This window comes from Bos javanicus, chromosome 6 (genome assembly GCF_032452875.1).
Source record: "Bos javanicus breed banteng chromosome 6, ARS-OSU_banteng_1.0, whole genome shotgun sequence".
NCBI lineage: Eukaryota > Metazoa > Chordata > Mammalia > Artiodactyla > Bovidae > Bos > Bos javanicus.
The window spans coordinates 4414147-4431971 of NC_083873.1; the positions used below are offsets into that span (position 1 = coordinate 4414147).

A 17825-nucleotide genomic window follows, 5' to 3' on the forward strand; every position below is an offset into this window, starting at 1 on the left:
TAGCAGTTGTCTATATATAGATGCTGAGAATTTCTTACTAGGTTTCTTAGCTCAAGAGGATGCTGATAAGACAAATTCTTTTTGGGTTTTTTTTTGCCAGTTTATGTTGTCAAAGTTGATGTATCTTCTGGTTTTGTTTTTATCGGGTTGAATTCCACAGCCTTCTTTCGTATATCCCTTCACCACTAGACTCCACAGAATGCTTCCTTCTTCCAAGTCTCATCCTCTTCTTCACAATAGTGCCTTCTCAAGGCTGTCACTGCCAGGAGACAATTCTCCATGAGGCTCCCACATTCATGCATGTCTTACAAGCAGAGGCACTGACTGCCTTTGTTCTGGGCTACCTTTCCAAACTTTTCATTTTAAAAAATTCTTCGAACAAAATAATGTCTTCTCTGAACTAAAGGGCACAATTGCTTACAATTTTAGATTATAGTGTCTCTCTTAATAGCAGGGGCAGGCATATTTACTGTCCAATATAAAATATTCACTTTTCTAACATCAGGGCTCCTCCTCTGTAGTGCAATAGAGTTGGTCATCAGTCCACCTTTGCATCTCATTCTGAGAACTGAGCTTGAGGGACTAGCCCAATTTATCAAAAACACTGATACTCTGTGAGCTAGTATTTCTGTGAGCACTCAAGTCTTTTGTTTCTGAAATAGAAGTCTCATTGCTGCTATATCCATGAAACATTGACGGGCTAAATTATTAGCCTGCAAGTAGAAAGCGTCAGCCTCTTCACACTTCTTGATGGTGCCCTTTTGATCTTTGGGTGCCCAGAAACCAGTTCTCAGACACATTCTGAGTATTTTCCCATTTGGAATGGGACTTTCCCCTCCTTTTTTTTTTCTCAAAATTCTGATATATTACATTTAAAAATATATTATGACTATTTCCTAATATATACAAAAGCAGAGAAAGCATTATATTGAAGCCCTTAATCATCATAGCAGTTTTTATAATATTCAATACATGGGAAATCTTATTTCAAACTCTATCCACACCTAACCCCCAACTTTGGATTATTTTGAAGAAAATTGAAGATGTCATTTCATGTCATCTGTGAATTCCTGAAAGATAAGACTTTCTTTTTTAAAAGACACCCAAAATATCTTTATTTAGTTCAGTCACTCAGTCATGTCTGACTCTTTGCAACCCCATGTACTGTAGCACTCCAGGCTTCCCTGTCCATCACCAATCTCAGAGCTTGCTCAAACTCATGTTCATCGAGTCAGTGATGCCATCCAAGCATCTCATCCTCTGTCATCCCCTTCTCCTCCCACCTTCAATCTTTCCCAACAACAGGATCTTTTCCAATGGGTCATTTCTTGAATCAGGCAACCAAAGTACTGGAGCTTCAGCTTCAGCATCAGTCCTTCCAATGATTATTCAGGACTGATTGCCTTTAGGATTGAATGGTTTGATTTCCTTGCAGTCCAAGAGATGCTCAAGAGTCTTCTCCAGGACCACAGTTCAAAAGCATCAACTCTTTGGTGCTCAGCTTTCTTTATAGTCCAACTCTCACATCCATACATGACCACTGGAAAAACCATAGCTTTGACTAGATGGGCCTTTGTTGGGAAAGAAATGTCTCTGCTTTTTAATATGCTGTCTAGGTTGGTCATTGCTTTTCTCCCAAGGAGCAAACATCTTTTAATTTCATGGCTGCAGTTACCATCTGCAGTGATTTTGGAGACAGAAAATAAAGTCTGTCACTGTTTCCATTGTTTCCCCATCTATTTGCCATGAAGTGATGGAACCAGATGCCATGATCTTAGTTTTTTGAATGTTGAGCTTTAAGCTAACTTTTTCCACTCTCCTCTTTCACTTTCATGAAGAGGCTCTTTAGTTCTTCTTTACTTTCTGCCATAAGGGTGGTGTCATCTGCATATCCGAGGTTATTGATATTTCTCCAAGCAATCTTGATTCCAGCTTGTCCTTCATCCAGCCCAGTGTTTATTATGATGTACTCTGCATGTATGTTAAATAAGTAGGGTGACAATATACAGCGTTGACATATTCCTTTCCCAGTTTGGAACCAGTCTGTTGTTCCATTTCCAGTTCTAACTGTTGCTTCCTGACCTGCATACAGATTTCTCAGGAGGCAGGTCAGGTGGTCTGGTATTCCCATCTCTTTAAGAATTTTCCACAGTTTGTTGTGATCCACACAGACAAAGGCTTTGGCATAGTCAATAAAGCAGAAATAGATGTTTTTCTGGAACTCTCTTGCTTTTTCGATGATCCAACGGATGTTGACAACTTGACCTCTGGTTTCTCTGCCTTTTCTAAATCCAGCTTGAACATCTGGAAGTTCACAGTTTACGTATTGCTGAAGCCTGGCTTGGAGAATTTTGAGCATTATTTTGCTAGTGTGTGAGATGAGTGCAATTGTGTGGTAGTTTGAGCATTCCTTGGCATTGCCTTTCTTTGGGATTGGAATGAAAACTGACCTTTTCCAGTCCTGTGGCTACTGCTGAGTTTTCCAAATTCGCTGGCATATTGAGTGCAGCACTTTCACAGCATCATCTTTCAGGATTTGGAATAGCTCAACTGGAATTCCATCACCTCCACTAGCTTTGTTCGTAGTGATGCTTTCTAAGGCCCACTTGACTTCACATTCCAAGATGTCTGGCTCTAGGTGAGTGATCACACCATCGTGTTAATCTGGGTCATTAAGATCTTTTTTGTGTGTGTAGTTCTTCTGTGTATTCTTGCCACCTCTTCTTAATATCTTCTGCTTCTGTTAGGTCCATATGGTTTCTTTCCTTTATTGAGCCCATCTTGCATGAAATGTCCCCTTGGTATCTCTAATTTTCTTGAAGAGATCTCTAGTCTTTCCCATTCTATTGTTTTCCTCTAGTTCTTTGCATTGATCACTGAGGAAGGCTGTCTTATCTCTCCTTGCTATTCTTTGGAACTCTGCATTCAAATGGGTATTTAACAATATTAACAAGTCCTTAACATCACAAAATATCCAGTGGTAAGATTTTTCCCAATTAACTTGTTTCTACTTACAGTTTATTGAACTAGGATCAAATATTTAATTTGATTTATATAGCTCTTAATTACCTTTTGGTCTATAGCTTCCTCTATCTTCCTCTTTAGTTTTTCTTGCAGTTTTGTTGTTTTGTTTTACTGTTGTTGTCTCTTGAAGGAACTGGGTAATTTGTACAGTTTGCCAGTAGCAATCATGTTGATCATATAATAGATGTTCCTCTGTGCACTGTATTTACTATAATTGCTCCCTAGATCTAAAGGCTTAGTCAGAACCAGATTTTATTTATTCATTTGACTCAGATGGTAAAGAAACTGTCTGCAATGCAGGAGACCTGGGTTCAATCCCTGAGTTGGGAAGAATCCCCTGGAGAAGGGAATGGCAGCCCACTCCAATATTCTTGCCTGAAAAATCCCATTGACAGAGGGGCCTGGTGGGTTACAGTCCATGAGGTTGCAAAGAGTTGGACCTGAGTGAGCAACTAACAATTCCATTTGGCAAGATTTCTTTACTTTATAGGTGACATCACACACTTCTGCCAGAAAATAGTTGCTTGCTCATCTCTTGTTTGGATTACTATCAACCTCTGATACTTGTCTAGATCCATTCATTTATCATTATGATCTTAAAATAGCCATAGAACATTCTACCATTTCTTCTTTATTTTGTAGAATAATTCTATTTAAAAAGTTTTCCCAAAAACTATATGACTATTCTGAGATACAGATCATATAGGAGAGGCAATATAAACAAGTTGAATCTGTCATGTACTTGTTTTTTAAATAATGAGGACTTTTTTCCTCAGGAAGATGTTATTGATGTTCATCACCACTAGACCCCAGTGCTCCTGTTTTCAACGCATCCTTCACCAGATCCTGATCTGGCATGGTTCCCAAACCTAGCTCTGTTTGTTTGAGGTTAAAATTTGTAGTATTCTCTGACCCCTATTGCTGTGGACTGAACTGTGTTTTCTCCAAGTTCCTATGTTGAATCCCTAAGCCCGTGTGACTATATTTGAAGATAGGGCCCTTAGGGAATAATTAAGGTTAAATGAAGTCTTAAGGGGCTTCCCAGGTGGCACTAGTGGCAGTGTACCTGCCTGCCGATGCAGGAGACGTAAGAGATGCAGGTTGGATCCCTGGGTGGGGAAGACCCCCTGGAGGAGGGCATGGCAACCCACTCCAGTGTTCTTGCCTGGAGAATCCCATGGACAGAGGAGCCTGGCGGGCTTCAGTCCACAGGGACACAGAGTCAGACACAACCAAAGCAACTTAGCACACAGCACACACAAAGTCATAAGGGTGGAGTACTAGTGCGATAGGATTAGTGTGCTTTTGGGAAGAGAAAAGCTGGCTTGAGCTCTTTCTCTCTCCACACACACACACACACACACACAAAGAAGAGATCGAGTGAGCACCCAGCAATACGGCACAATCTGCAAGTCAAGAGAAGAGGCCTCAGAACTAAATTTACTTCACTGGCACCTTGATTTTGAACTTTCCAACCTCCAGAACTGTGAGAAATACATTTCCGTTGTTGAAGCCACCTCCTCTGTGGCATTTTCTTAGGAAAGTTCGAGCGGGCTGAGACACTTCTTTATGCTACAGATACCTATTTGCGGTTTTATTTGCCCTTCTTGTTGATCTGTGAGAACTCTGGAGGATGCATGAAAGAATTTGGATTGGGCAACTACTAAAATATAAGAGGAAGCTAGAATTACAGGCAATGTATTAACAAATATTGCCCTAAAGAAACACATGGACTTTTATCATCAAAAATATAATTACCAAACCTGGTTCAATTTAAGACTATTAGAAATATTCTAGAGTACAAGGATTTAGTTAATCTCTATATAGTGGCGATCTTTTTAAATTTATTTTCTAATTGGAGTATAATTGCTTTACAGTGTTGTTTAGTTTCTGCTGTATAGCAACATGAATAAGATATAAGTATACATATATCCCCTCTCTCTTGAGCCTCCCTCTCACCCGCCCCCCCATCTCACCTCTCTAGGCCATCACAGAGCACCCAACTGAGCTCCCTATGCTATACAGCAGATTCCCATTAGCTATCTATTTTACACATGGTACTGTGTATGTGTCAATACTACTGGCTCAACTTGCCCCACACTCTGCATACAGTAGTAATCCTTCTTTATTATATGGTGTAATTTATTAGAGGATGATGAGACACCTCATCAATGGCTCAGGGAAACTGGTAGAAATTCTTATTTATTGACAAGTAAAGAGCATCCACTATCTCACTGACACCCTTTAAAGACAGGTTTGTGGTTTCTTGAGTTAGACTGCTTGAGTTCAAATCACATTTTTTAGGTAACTTATCTCTCTAAAAATCTTCATTTTCTCATCTTTCTGATGGGGATAATAACTGTTGTGAGGATTAAATAAGATAATATATAGAGAGCTTCTGACACATAGGAAGCATTCAGTCATCCTTCAGATGTATTTAAACAACCAACTTAGGTATGTTACATAAAATGTTTTACCTTAAAAATATTTTAAATGTCAATAATTTTCTTTTCTTAGAAGCAGTCATGTAAAATTAGGTATAAGTCTATCTAATACTCCCAAATGTGTCACTGACTTTTTTCTTACAATAAGAAATATAAGAAGCATTGAGGACAGTACTTGGCCTATCATAAGTTTTAATAAGTATTTGTTGAGTGAGTGAATTAAAATCACATAATAAATTATGTAAGTGATCTTTATGTCACCCCATTTGGGATCAAAGTACAGAGGACCTTGATTCTCCTGCAATTATTTTATAGAGCTTCAGAGCCACACATGAGTACCGGTAAGACTTTCCATACTTTCCTTTCCCCAGCGGCTCACTGGGTAAAGAATCTGCGTGCAATACAGGAGACGAAGGAGACACAAGTTTGAACACTGGGTCAGGAGGATCCCCTGGAGGAGGAAATGGGAACCCACTCCCATATTCTTGCCTGAAAAATCTCAGGGACAGAGGAGCCTGGCGGGCTACAGTCCAAAGTGTCGCAGAGTCAAATGTGACTGAGCACAAGCGCATTCTGTAACTTTCCCCATCTGAACTCACAGGGCTGATGTGGAGCTTTGCTCTTTCCTCTGGCTCCATATTCCTTCAGTGTGTAACACTGCTTGTGTTCATATAAGCATCACTTATGCCCCTGTAGTAACACTTTCTTCTGACACCAAATGAGTGACTTTTTCCATAACCAAATCTCCAACACCAACTGAGTGTCCAACAATTCAAATCAATCTGACCCTAGATACCTGGAGTTGGAACTGACCCCACAGGTTAAGGGCTCAGTCTCACAAGGCTGGTCTCACTTTGAATTCCAGTCACAGAGGCCAGCTGTACTTCTGACTGACTGGTTTTCAATTTGGGGCCAGGGGGGTGGGGGTCAGGGGAGGGGGGGTTGTCCCATAACCCTCTCCTCAAATTCTTCAATTTGCTAGAATTTTAACTCAGTGTTAGAGCAGTTAAATAGAACATTTAAAAATAACTAGGCTTTTGAAATAAGGTAGAGAGATTTAAAGAAATATGGCATCTACATAGAATTAGTTGCTTAATTGACATTTAATAAATCATCTACAGAGGTCTCCAACTTATGATGATTTAATTTAGAATTTATTTCATTTATGATGGGGCAAGCAATATGCACTAAGTACAAACTATACATTGAATTTTGAGTTTTTATCTTTTCCTTGCCTAACAATATGTGGTGGAGAAGGCAATGGCAACCCAGTCCAGTACTCTTGCCTGGAAAATCCCATGGATGGAGGAGCCTGGTAGGCTGCAGTCCTTGGTGTTGGGAAGAGTCAGACATGACTGAGCGACTTCATTTTCAGTTTTCACTTTCGTGCATTGGAGAAGGAAATGGCAACCCACTCCAGTGTTCTTGCCTGGAGAATCCCAGGGACGGGGGAGCCTGGTGGGCTGCCGAACAATATGCGGTACCACACCATCTTGTGAGGCTGGGTAGTGGCATTAAGTGGCAGCTCCCAGTCAGCAATGTGATCATGAGGATAAACAACCAATACACCTGTAACCATTCCATCCCCATACAATCATTCTGTGTTTCACTTTAAGTATTCATTAAAATAAGCTTTGTGCTAGATAATTTGATTCAACTGTAGTTTAATATATGTGTTCTGAGCACCTTTAAGGTAGGCGGTTCGGTATATTAAATGTATTTTCAATGCTTTTTTATGAAGGGTTTATTGACATTCAGCCCCACTGTAAATTGAAGCAGGTCTGTATTAGTATATGCTAATTGGTTTCTACAAACTTGAATAGATTTAATGTTAATAAAATCTTTTATTTTCCTGAGACTTGTAAATTAATTTATCTTTGTGATTTAGAAGTTCCCGCTATCAAAGCTGAATGTCTTCTTTATGTTCTCTGTCATATACCATTGATTTTTTTTTTAACTGATCTTAAGGATGTTTTACTCTGCTCTTATGAATAATTCTCTGAAATTCCATGATCTCTTCATCTTTTCAGTTGTGGGTATTTAATAACACCAACAAACAAACAGCAAAAAAAAAAAAAAATTCCAGTCTCACTAATGTGACTCTCCATTTTTCCAGTGAGAAGATTTTCCTCTACCTAACCACCGTTTTCTGCTCTTAGCTCTTTGCCCTTTGAAGTCAATGCTTAAATTTATTTCTATTTTGAAGTAAAATGTTAAGAAGCAACCCACATATATATAAAATTAGTTAGCTCTGTACATTAAGGTGCTTCAGTTCAGTTCAGTCACTCAGTCGTGTCCAACTCTTTGTGATCCCATGGACTGTAGCACACCAGGCCTCGCTGTCCATCACCAACTCCTGGAGCCTACTCAAACTCATGTCCCTCGAATAAGTGATGCCATCCAACCATCTCATCCTCTATTGTTCCCTTCTCCTCCTTCTGCCTTCAATCTTTCCCAGCATCAGGGTCTTTTCTAGTGAGTCAGTTCTTCGCATCAGGTGGCCAAAGTATTGGAGTTTCAGCTTCAACATCAGTCCTTCAAGTGAATATTCAGGACTGATTTCCTTTAGGATAGATTGGTTGGATCTCCTTGCAGTCCAAGGGACTCTCAAGAGTCTTCTCCAACACCACAGTTCAAAAGCATCAGTTCTTCGGTGCTCAGCTTTCTTTATAGTCCAACTCAGGGGCTTAGTACAAGAAAAAAATCCAGATCATATCCAAGTCTAACATTTCAAACCTTTAAGTAAATTTGTATCTAAACACTCAGAACACTAATTAATGTATGATATAGTGCCTCTGACAAAAATGAATAATTTGTAGACTTCTCATTTCTCAAACTACCCAAATTTGCTTCTCTGTCAGTCTTCTGTCTCAGTAAAGAGGAACTGCTAATACCATCTCTGCTAGATTGCTGACTAGCTTTCTTAGTCTCCATGCATTTATCCTTGCCTCCCTGCAGGCAACTCTAAACCCAGAAACCAATGATCTTTCCAAAATATAAGTCACATCCTATTACTCCTTTGCTCAAAATCCTCATATCCTCGGACTAAAAGTCGAGGTTTTGTTCATACCCGCAGACCTCCACGAGCTGGCTGTCTTTTACTGCTAGTATTATTGACTGCCACTCCCCCTTCAAGCTCCCTCTACTCCAGGCATGCCTTCCTCCTTGGTGTTCATTGTACACCCAGGCAAGCTCTAGCCTCAGAGTTTTGGCACTAGTTACCTCAATAGAGAATGAAATATTGCTTTCCAAGCAAACCACATCATGGCTCACTCTTGTACTTCCTGCAAGGCTTGCTCAAATGTCGCCTTCTCAATAACTCCTGCCTTTGATCACTCTATATAAAGCTGCAATTCCTACCTCCCCAGGCCAACACTCCATAGTTCTGACCCCACTTACCTTGATTTGTATTATTTTCTATAAGACCTCTTGCTGTTAAAATGATGACTAGACAAAGAAATACTGCAAATGGGAAAGTGAAAAGATACCCACAAAGAAAAGTCAGTCAAGAACCAAAACTAACAATTAAGAAGAGAACAAGCAAATAAAAAGAAATATATTGAAATACGATCAACATCATTGGTAATTAGGAAAATACAAATTAAAATAACAATGGAACACTCATTGTTGGCAAAGATATTAATATATCTAGAGCCAACGTCAGTAGTAGGAAAATAAGAGTTCTTATACATAGCTCATAGAAATGAAAATTGCTGCAACCAATTTGGAAGTAATCTAGAAGCATTATTAGAAGTTTATACTTTTATACCCTTTGACTCATCAACCTAACTTTGATAAGTCTATCCTGTGTAAATAAAGTACCAGTGTGTAAGAATATATCTAGACAAGTATTTCTTTTACTGCACTGATTATTGTGACACTTAAAAGAAAAAATCATTAGAAACAACTTGATATTCCAACATAGAGAAACAAATAAATTTGACCCATTTATAATTTTCAATATTATTTGGCTATAAAAATATGTATGAACCTGGAGAAATGTTCAGAAAAATACAAAATAACCAAATAATCGACAGAGTGATGTCTGACTATATTTTTATTTTTTTTTAAAGGGAAAGAAATATCATTATGTATAATTATAATTAGCAAATAATTAAACTAATCAAATATAATTAAATAAAGGTCATATTAGCATACACATATTTACATGAGCATAGAGAAAAATGTGAAATATTGGTGCTAATACTAATTATCACAGTAAAGTGGAACTGAGGAAAGAGTAAGATTATTATTTTTAAATCTTCTCTTTAACAAGTTGTTGGCTTGTTAAAGTGAATAAACTTTTACAGTGTGAAAATATCCAATAAAGAAAAAATAAAATGGGCTATTATTTGAAAATACATAGGCTAATACTTTGATAAATGCAGAATAAGTGTATGTACCATATCAGAGAACCTAGATTTTTATCACAGTTCTCCAAAAAAGTGACATTTAAAATTAACTCTATGATCCCAATGCTGAATTGATCTAGGGTAGTTCCTTTAATTTACATATGAAGAAAATTAGATTATCACGCACAAGGTAGGTTCACAGTATAAGGCCACTGAATAAATGAATAGATGCATTAATCACTAGACAAAGCACAGCTAAAAGTACTTGCCTAAATCCCAGCTAGTTAAGGGCAGAGGTGCATCTAGAGTACAGATCTTCAGATTCCAGTTGCAGGGCTCTTTCCCTTGGGACATAGACTTGGGAAAGCATCTTGAGAAAGCTGTGTGTGTATTGCCTAGGGCAGTGATAAACTCTGGCTTTAAGTTTGCCTAAGGCAAAAATCATAGTAATAGTAAAGATCCATGACCATCTTTTCCTCTTAGAAAGCTCATTACTCTTTGTTTAAGGCTTTTTGTTTCTACTTTTGTGTTTTGCTCTTTGAAGCATATGAACGATGCTTTAGAAACTCATTTTAAACACAGGAGACACGAAACAACGCCTGTCAGCCAGATGCCCTGCTCTGGGGCCTGCCGCTCTGTGAGGAGCAGGCCAGCAGAACGGCCTCGTGGTTTCTGTGCTGAGTCCTCCTTGATTCCCTCCAAGCACTAAATAAAGCATCAGTGTGGCTACCCAGTTGTTCCCTTTTGTGGAACATTTGATTAGCGTGTTTTCTGGACTTTCCTCCCACCCCAAAACTTCCTCTCTTGCCCTCTATTCATTCAAGCTCGTCAGAAGTGTCCACTGACGTGGCTTAGAGTCCATTCATAAATTAACCCTAGTTATTGCAGCCACCAAATTTCCCCCTTGACCTTCAACTCCTACTCTTTTCCCCAACACATAGTTCTGCTTTTACTAACATTCAGAGCCTCTTACCAAAAAGTGACCTTTACTTTCACTCTCACCTAGCAGATCCAAAGAACCAGTTTCACTTTGTATTACTTCCCTCTGGGTTTAGTTCCACCTAAAGGTACGTTATTTTCCAGCAGTTTTGTTTTGTTTTGTTTTGTTTCTCTAAATGGAATCTGAGCAGAGGTCTTAAAATGGCCAGCTGGGCAGGGCGTTCCAGAAATTTTCTGGATGAAAAGGAACAAAAGGCTCTCCGAGGGAACAGAAGCAGAAACAAACAAATGCAAATCTGTTGAGAGAAAAAAAGATAGACAACAGGCTTGTTCACTGGCAGTAATTCCCTGATCATTAAATCAACCACACAGTCAGTGTCAGCCACAGCTCTCTTTGAACTGGATTGTTCAGTCATAGGAAAAGGATGTTTTTTAATCAGCAGTTGGTGGTGGTTACTACAGCACCACAGGAGCTGGGAGCTTGCTGGTCAGGGCATGTGTGTTCAGGGATCCCCTCTGGCATCCAGAGACTGCCAGTGATCCAATAGCTGCCAACTGCCAGAACTTTGTGTAAAGATGAAAAACGTTGCTCAGAAGTCTGGAAACCCCCCTGAGCCTAGCAAGTTCTAACTAGGTACAGTTTTGAGAAATTGGGTCTAAATAAAGATAGTTGAGGCCCCTACTGTGAAGTTTTTGAGAAATCTTGGACTCTAAAGTGTCCTCTTCTTAATTTGAGATTATGCAAAGGGAATTCATAATTTGTATAGTGTCCCCTTCATCAAAACCCTTTTCTGCTGTTGTCCCAGTAAACCAATTGTTTAATACTCTCAGGTGTGGTTCTTGTTGCTGTTGTTTAGTCGCTCAGCTGTGTTCAATTCTTTGCCACCCCGTGTACTGCAGCACGCCAGGCCTCCCTGTCCTTCACTATCTCCCAGAGCTTGCTCAAACCCATCTCCATTGAATCGGTGATGACATCCAACCATCTCATCCTCTGTCGTCCCCTTTTCCCGCCTTCAATCTTTCCCAGCGTCACGGCCTTTTCCAATGAGTCGGCTCTTCACATCAGGAGGCCAAAGGACTGGAGCTTCAGCTTCAGCATCAGTCCTTCCAATGAATATTCAGGTTTGATTTCCTTTAGGATGGGCTGGTGTGATCTCCTTGTTGTCCAAGGTGTCACCTATTTGGGTGAGAACAAAGGCAAGAGGAGTCTCCTTTAGTGTGCCTGTCCATTTGGGGGCAGTAAAGGAACTGATTCCAAGTGGTTGCCATGTCTCAACACACAGACAGAAGAAATGCCAAATGCCACCCCAACTGCCAGGTTAAGAGATTGGCCTGTGACGATGGTTTAAGAGGAGACAGGGTTAGCAGGGCACCACTAGCCCAGAGACTGCCTCTGTGTGACTGAGAAACAGGGGTTCGTTCTTCTGGGTATGTGCAGCCCCACACAGGGGTGCCCAGCTTGGCAGGAGGAGGACGGGTCCTCACCCCAGCCCTCCCAGGGCCTGCCAGGTGCCCTGACACAGCCACCCACGCAGCTTCTGTCACTGAGCTGCCCTGCAAGGTACCCGCTCTATCACCTCAAAAGAATGAAGCAAGCTTCCTGTCTTATCTGAGGGTGGCACGCTGTGACTTGGGTTAACATGATCCGTTCCTCTTCCCCAGCCACTGCAGCTTGGTACACACAAGGAGTTCCAGTTCAGCGTAGGGGAATTTGGAAGATAAAAATCAGTTCAGTTATTAGTTTAGTCTCACATCTCTCAGCTTGTCATGGTTGAAATCTTCAATCAGTGGTTCCCAGTTGCCACTTCCTTTTCTAATCCATTGACCTTGACTTGTGGCCAGGGCACCTGGAGTCCTTGTTTTCCTTGCCCACTTACTTCTACCAGGCAGGGGTATTTCCAAGCTACACAAATATCACCACTCCTTTCTTGTAGGCCCCATGCCTGACTTCTTTTACTTTTCAGTGGAAACTGCTGTCAAAGTAACAGTGAGCTTTATCTATGTATCTTTGAGCTCAGTATCGTACTGATGTTACAAATATTTTATTAAACTTTTCCTGGCTTTTGTATTCATCACTTACTGGGTCCTTAAGTTTGTGCCATGTCCATCTCCCTGATTGTGTCTCGGGTTTCCTTTTCTCTGGATTGCCTCTAGATTTTCTTCTCCTTTTTTGTTGTTTTGAGTTTGAACTCTCTCCTCTCCCTGTTCCTTGCACAGTGCTCTCAACTGGGCCTGTTGTGTGGCATCTGGATTCCCTCAAGATTTTGTTTTCCAATTTCACTGAACTTTCTAATTTTCTTCCAACTTTGTATCTCCAGCCATCATCGAAGATCTACACCCTTTTCAAAAGACCTCTTTAAAAATGTTACATGTTAAAGATAATCTCTTTCTTAGTATACTCCATAATTCTTTTTTTTTTTAATTTCAATACCTCAGATGTGTAAGAGTTCTTTTACAAGGAAAAACTCTAGGATCACAGCTGATGTCACTTTTGAGAGGATGGGTTCTTCTCATAACATATTCCACGATTTTGTTAACACTCTTTCTGGACCTACTCATGTTTTTTAAGCAGATATGGTGGTAGTGGTTTAGTCACTAGGTTGTGTCTGACTCTTGCGGGCCCATGGACTGTAGCCCACCAGATTCCTTTGTCCATGGGATTTTCTAGGCAAGAATACTGGAGTGGGTTGCCATTTCCTTCTCCAGGAGATCCTCCCAATCCAGGGATCTAACCTCAGTCTCCTTCACTGCAGGCAGATTCTTTACCAACTGAGGTACCAGCTGCTGCTGCTGCTAAGTCGCTTCAGTCGTGTCCGACTCTGTGTAACCCCATAGACGGCAGCCCACCAGGCTCCCCCGTCCCTGGGATTCTCCAGGCAAGAACACTGAAGTGGGTTGCCATTTCCTTCTCCAATGCTTGAAAGTGAAAAGTGAAAGTGAAGGCGCTCAGTCGTGTCCGACTCTTAGCGACTCCATGGACTGCAGCCTACCAGGCTCCTCCGTCCATGGGATTTTCCAGGCAAGAGTACTGGAGTGGGGTGCCATTGCCTTCTTCACTGAGGTACCAGGGAAGCCCCCCAAACTCATGTTTTTTAAGCAGGTATACTGGACTCTTGATAATCTTAAGGCAATTAATCTTCTTGATCAGCATATTTGGCCCTCACTGGGTCTTCTAAGCCATGTTTATTAATGAACTTAACAGCAAATTCTCTACAGTTTGTTTGGAGGCAGGAAAAGTTGCTATTTTAAAGAAATCCTAGAATGTAAGCTCCACACATGTGGGCTTTTTTTTTTTTTCTCTTCTGCTCCTTTATATCCTGTGCCAACCACTAGAAAGAATGTCTGGCATATAACAGATGTTCAATAGTTATTTGTTGAATGGATAAATGATAAAATCGGGTCATTTTTTAGTTCACTATTTTACCTCTGTAGCACTGTAAGGATGATTTCATAGGCAAAAAATCTTCAATGCTTTTGATGCCATGTAAACCTCTTTGTAACTAAAAATTTAGGCCCCAGATATCAAATTCTCAGGGCTTCCCTGGTGGCTCAGATGGTAAAGAATCTTTCTGTAATGCAGACCAAGGTTCTATCCCTGGGTTGGGAATCCCTAGAGGAGGGAATGGTTACCCACTCCAGTATTCTTGCCTGGAAAATTCCATGGACAGAGGAGCCTGGTGGCCTACAGTCCATGGGGTCACGAAGAGTCGGACATGACTGAGCAATTAACATATACACAGATCAAATTCCTATGTTTTGGGTTATAGTTTCTCTGATTGTGATTCTCTACAATGTAGGTGATATACTACTTTTCAGCCTATTCCCTTAAATTTATGTATCTTTACCATAGTCCATTCCTTTTGTTTTAGCTTTTTGGTTTGAAAAGGCTCCTGTACTATCATTGTTATTGTTTATCTTTTCTTTCCTGTAGTTTACAAGAAAACCAAAATGAAATCTTTCCTAGCCCAGATCCTAAGAGAAACCAGATCCCTATGCTTACCCAGAATGTCTATAATCTTACATCCTTTAGTTCTTTTCTAGAATCTATTTTTTAAAACATGACAAAAAATTTTTACATGTACTCAATTTTTAAAATTGCCTTTGCATATAATCTTAGTGAAGAGATTTTATGTGTGTATTTAATCAATCAAGCAAGATCTGTCCTTACAGAAACTTTTCTTTCCACAGCTTGTTACTTTCATGTTATTAAAACTATATTATAAATTATACTACTCACTGACAAGGTCTTTGAAATTCTTATATGGCTATTATTAATTAAAATAGTATTAGCAATCCTTGTGTCTCTGGTGGCTAACATATATTGAGGAAAAGCCCTAAATTTGTCCCATATTCTGTCAGAATTCTTGGGTGAGTCCCACTATCATAGCTAGGCTTAAAATAGACCCTCTGTGTACTTAAGCTTGGACCTAGATGTTAAGGAAGACTCAAAACCGTTAACAGTTAAGCCAAAAATCAAGTTTCTTAACTCTGAACAGCCATCCACTTGATGAGTACAACTTTTACTTTTATCACACATCAGGACAATGTCCTGATAGCCTCACTGCTTTCTGTTTTTTTTCCAGTCTTTGATGTCCTTTAAATGCAGAGTATTTTATTAAAGTTCATTAAACCTAATACTTTGAGCCAAGTCCGTTCATGTTTGTTCTTGAATGTTTTACACTGAATTTCTATTCTACTCATGGATCTCTTACTAAAGGAAAGGTCTTTAATATTCTGACTAGAAAAAATAAAGTACTTTATATACCCCTAGTCCCAATTTACAAAAATATACATGTGCATATAAAGGAAAAGGGTAAATTTACTGAGATTTTATCCTAAATTTTCTATATTAAAGCTGTGTTAGTATTATAACAATTATAAAAATACTTATTACAGAAAATTTTCCTAGATATGCATACTTATATTTGATATGAATGAATATTTAAGCAATTATTAATTACTAATTTTAATACTATTAATTATTAATTTTTCCATCTTCAGAACTAAATACTGCCTATTTATAATCCCATTTTTAAAAAATAAGTCTGACCAATGCTTTAGTTTTTCATATTTCACTGGCATTCTGAACTTAATTGTGTTATGATCTCCATTACACTGGCAAGCACACACGATTACTTCCTGAACTCATTCCTAATTTTTAGCTTTTAAAAACTGAACATTGTTCATGGTCCTTTTTCTCTTACTTTTTTAAAAGTCCTTATTAAAGAAAAAAGAAGTGAAGTGAAGTCATTCAGTCGTATCCGACTCTTTGCGGCCCCATGGACTGTAGCCCACCACGTTCCTCGGTCCATGGGATTTTCCAGGCAAGAGTACTGCAGTGGGTTGCCATTTCCTTTTCCAGAGGATCTTCCCAACCCAGGGATCGAACCTGGGTCTCCCGCATTATAGGCAGACGCTTTACCATCTGAGCCACCAGGGAAGTCTTAAAGAAAAAAGAACTACTTATTAAAAAGATCTGTCTCTTCCAGGATTAGAACAGTTGATATGTTCTAATTCTTTACTTTGGGCCATCTACACAAAAGCTCTGCTCAAAGAAGTGCAATGAGAAGAACTTGCCTTGAGCAAGTTACCTCATCTCTGTGAACCTCAGTTTTCTCACCTGAAAGACAGCAGAGGCACTTCCTAACTCAAGGAGGCTTTCTATGAGGTGAATGGAATCACGCATCTGCCGCACTTAGTCCAGTGCCGGGCTCAGTAGATACTGCCATCACTCTCAGGGGACTGCGTGTTTGTACAGATTTCAGCAAGTCAGCTGAGCAAGGGTGAATGTCATTTTTTAGTAGCATGCCACTGTTTCCATCTACTCTGTCATCACGCCTAAGAACAATGTCACCTCACCCACCTGCTGGTCTTATTTTCACTGAAGAATGCTACCTGGCCTTTAGAGATGATTTTTTTGTTTTTCACTTGATCTTGGAAATGCCAGTTAAATGTGAGATTTGCTTCTTCTGTCAGATATTCCAACTTACCCAGTTTTTAGAATTCCTCCTCTAGTTTTTGTATGGTTGCATTTATACAAGCACCTGAGTTATTTTTATGTCAACCCTGTAAAGACTTTTGAAGAACAAAAAACAATTTTATACCAAATAACTGTTTCACTTTACTGGCTTCTCACATTATCATGACCCTTGATAATTTCCACTGAATACAGTGGTTTGATGTTTTGTAACAAAGAGAACCAGTGTTTCTTTTTCCCATTTCACTCAAGGATAAAGGATCCATTCTCTATAATCAGAAATAGACAAGGTCAACAGTAGCATTATTTTATAGGTTTTGTATCTAAAAATAATGCTGTGATAAAAGTCCATTTTAAATCCCTGTGATATTCTTCAATGCTCAGAGTCATATCATTGTGTTTTAAAAATGTAGTTAATAAAAGAATAAAAATCTTTTATGCACATTTCTTTCTTTTGGAATCTCATTCAAAATCATGAGGACATAGGCTTTTGAAAGTTAATGGACTTTACTACATAAAGAAATTTTAAAGAAATAATTGTTGACTTAAATGAGAAAAAAGCCTTTCTGAGTTTGAGTTTTTGTTCTATTGTGCATAGTATGCGTGCATGTTCAGTCATGTTCAACTCTTTGCAGCCCTATGAACTGTAGCCCACCAGGCTCCTCTGTCCATGGGATTTCCCAGGCAAGAATATTGGAGGAGGTTGGCATTTCCTCCTCTAGGGGATCTCCCCGACCCAGGGACTGAACTGCATCTCCTGCATTGGCAGGCGAATTCTTTATCACTGGTAATCAATTTTGGTACTAACCTACGTCTCCAAAAGCAGTCTTCTACAATCTGAGTATTTGAACAATTTTCAATAAATTTACTATGAGAAGTCCACAGGGATATGAAATGTCAGATATTACAGAGTAAAGATGAAGACATTCAAGACTTGGGGATTCTGTTAGCTTATGCTGTGTATTTTCCTATCTGGGCTTTAAATATTATGATGAAAATAGCTCATTTAATTTTTGGAATCCTTGGGCCAGAAGAGAATATCAAAATCATTTGATTCACACAAACTCTCTTCCACATTCTTTTAGAAAA

The 17825-nt window shown here is 39.4% G+C and overlaps 1 protein-coding gene and 1 non-coding gene across 2 annotated transcripts in view; one reads left to right on the top strand and one right to left on the bottom strand.

The window, feature by feature from the left end:
* Positions 1–17825, top strand: part of TNIP3 (TNFAIP3 interacting protein 3) — a 120271-nt gene that overhangs the window by 27147 nt on the left and 75299 nt on the right. The window lies entirely within an intron of this gene.
* Positions 16128–16199, bottom strand: TRNAY-AUA (transfer RNA tyrosine (anticodon AUA)). The gene has a single exon. It is a non-coding gene; the product is annotated as a tRNA-Tyr (tRNA).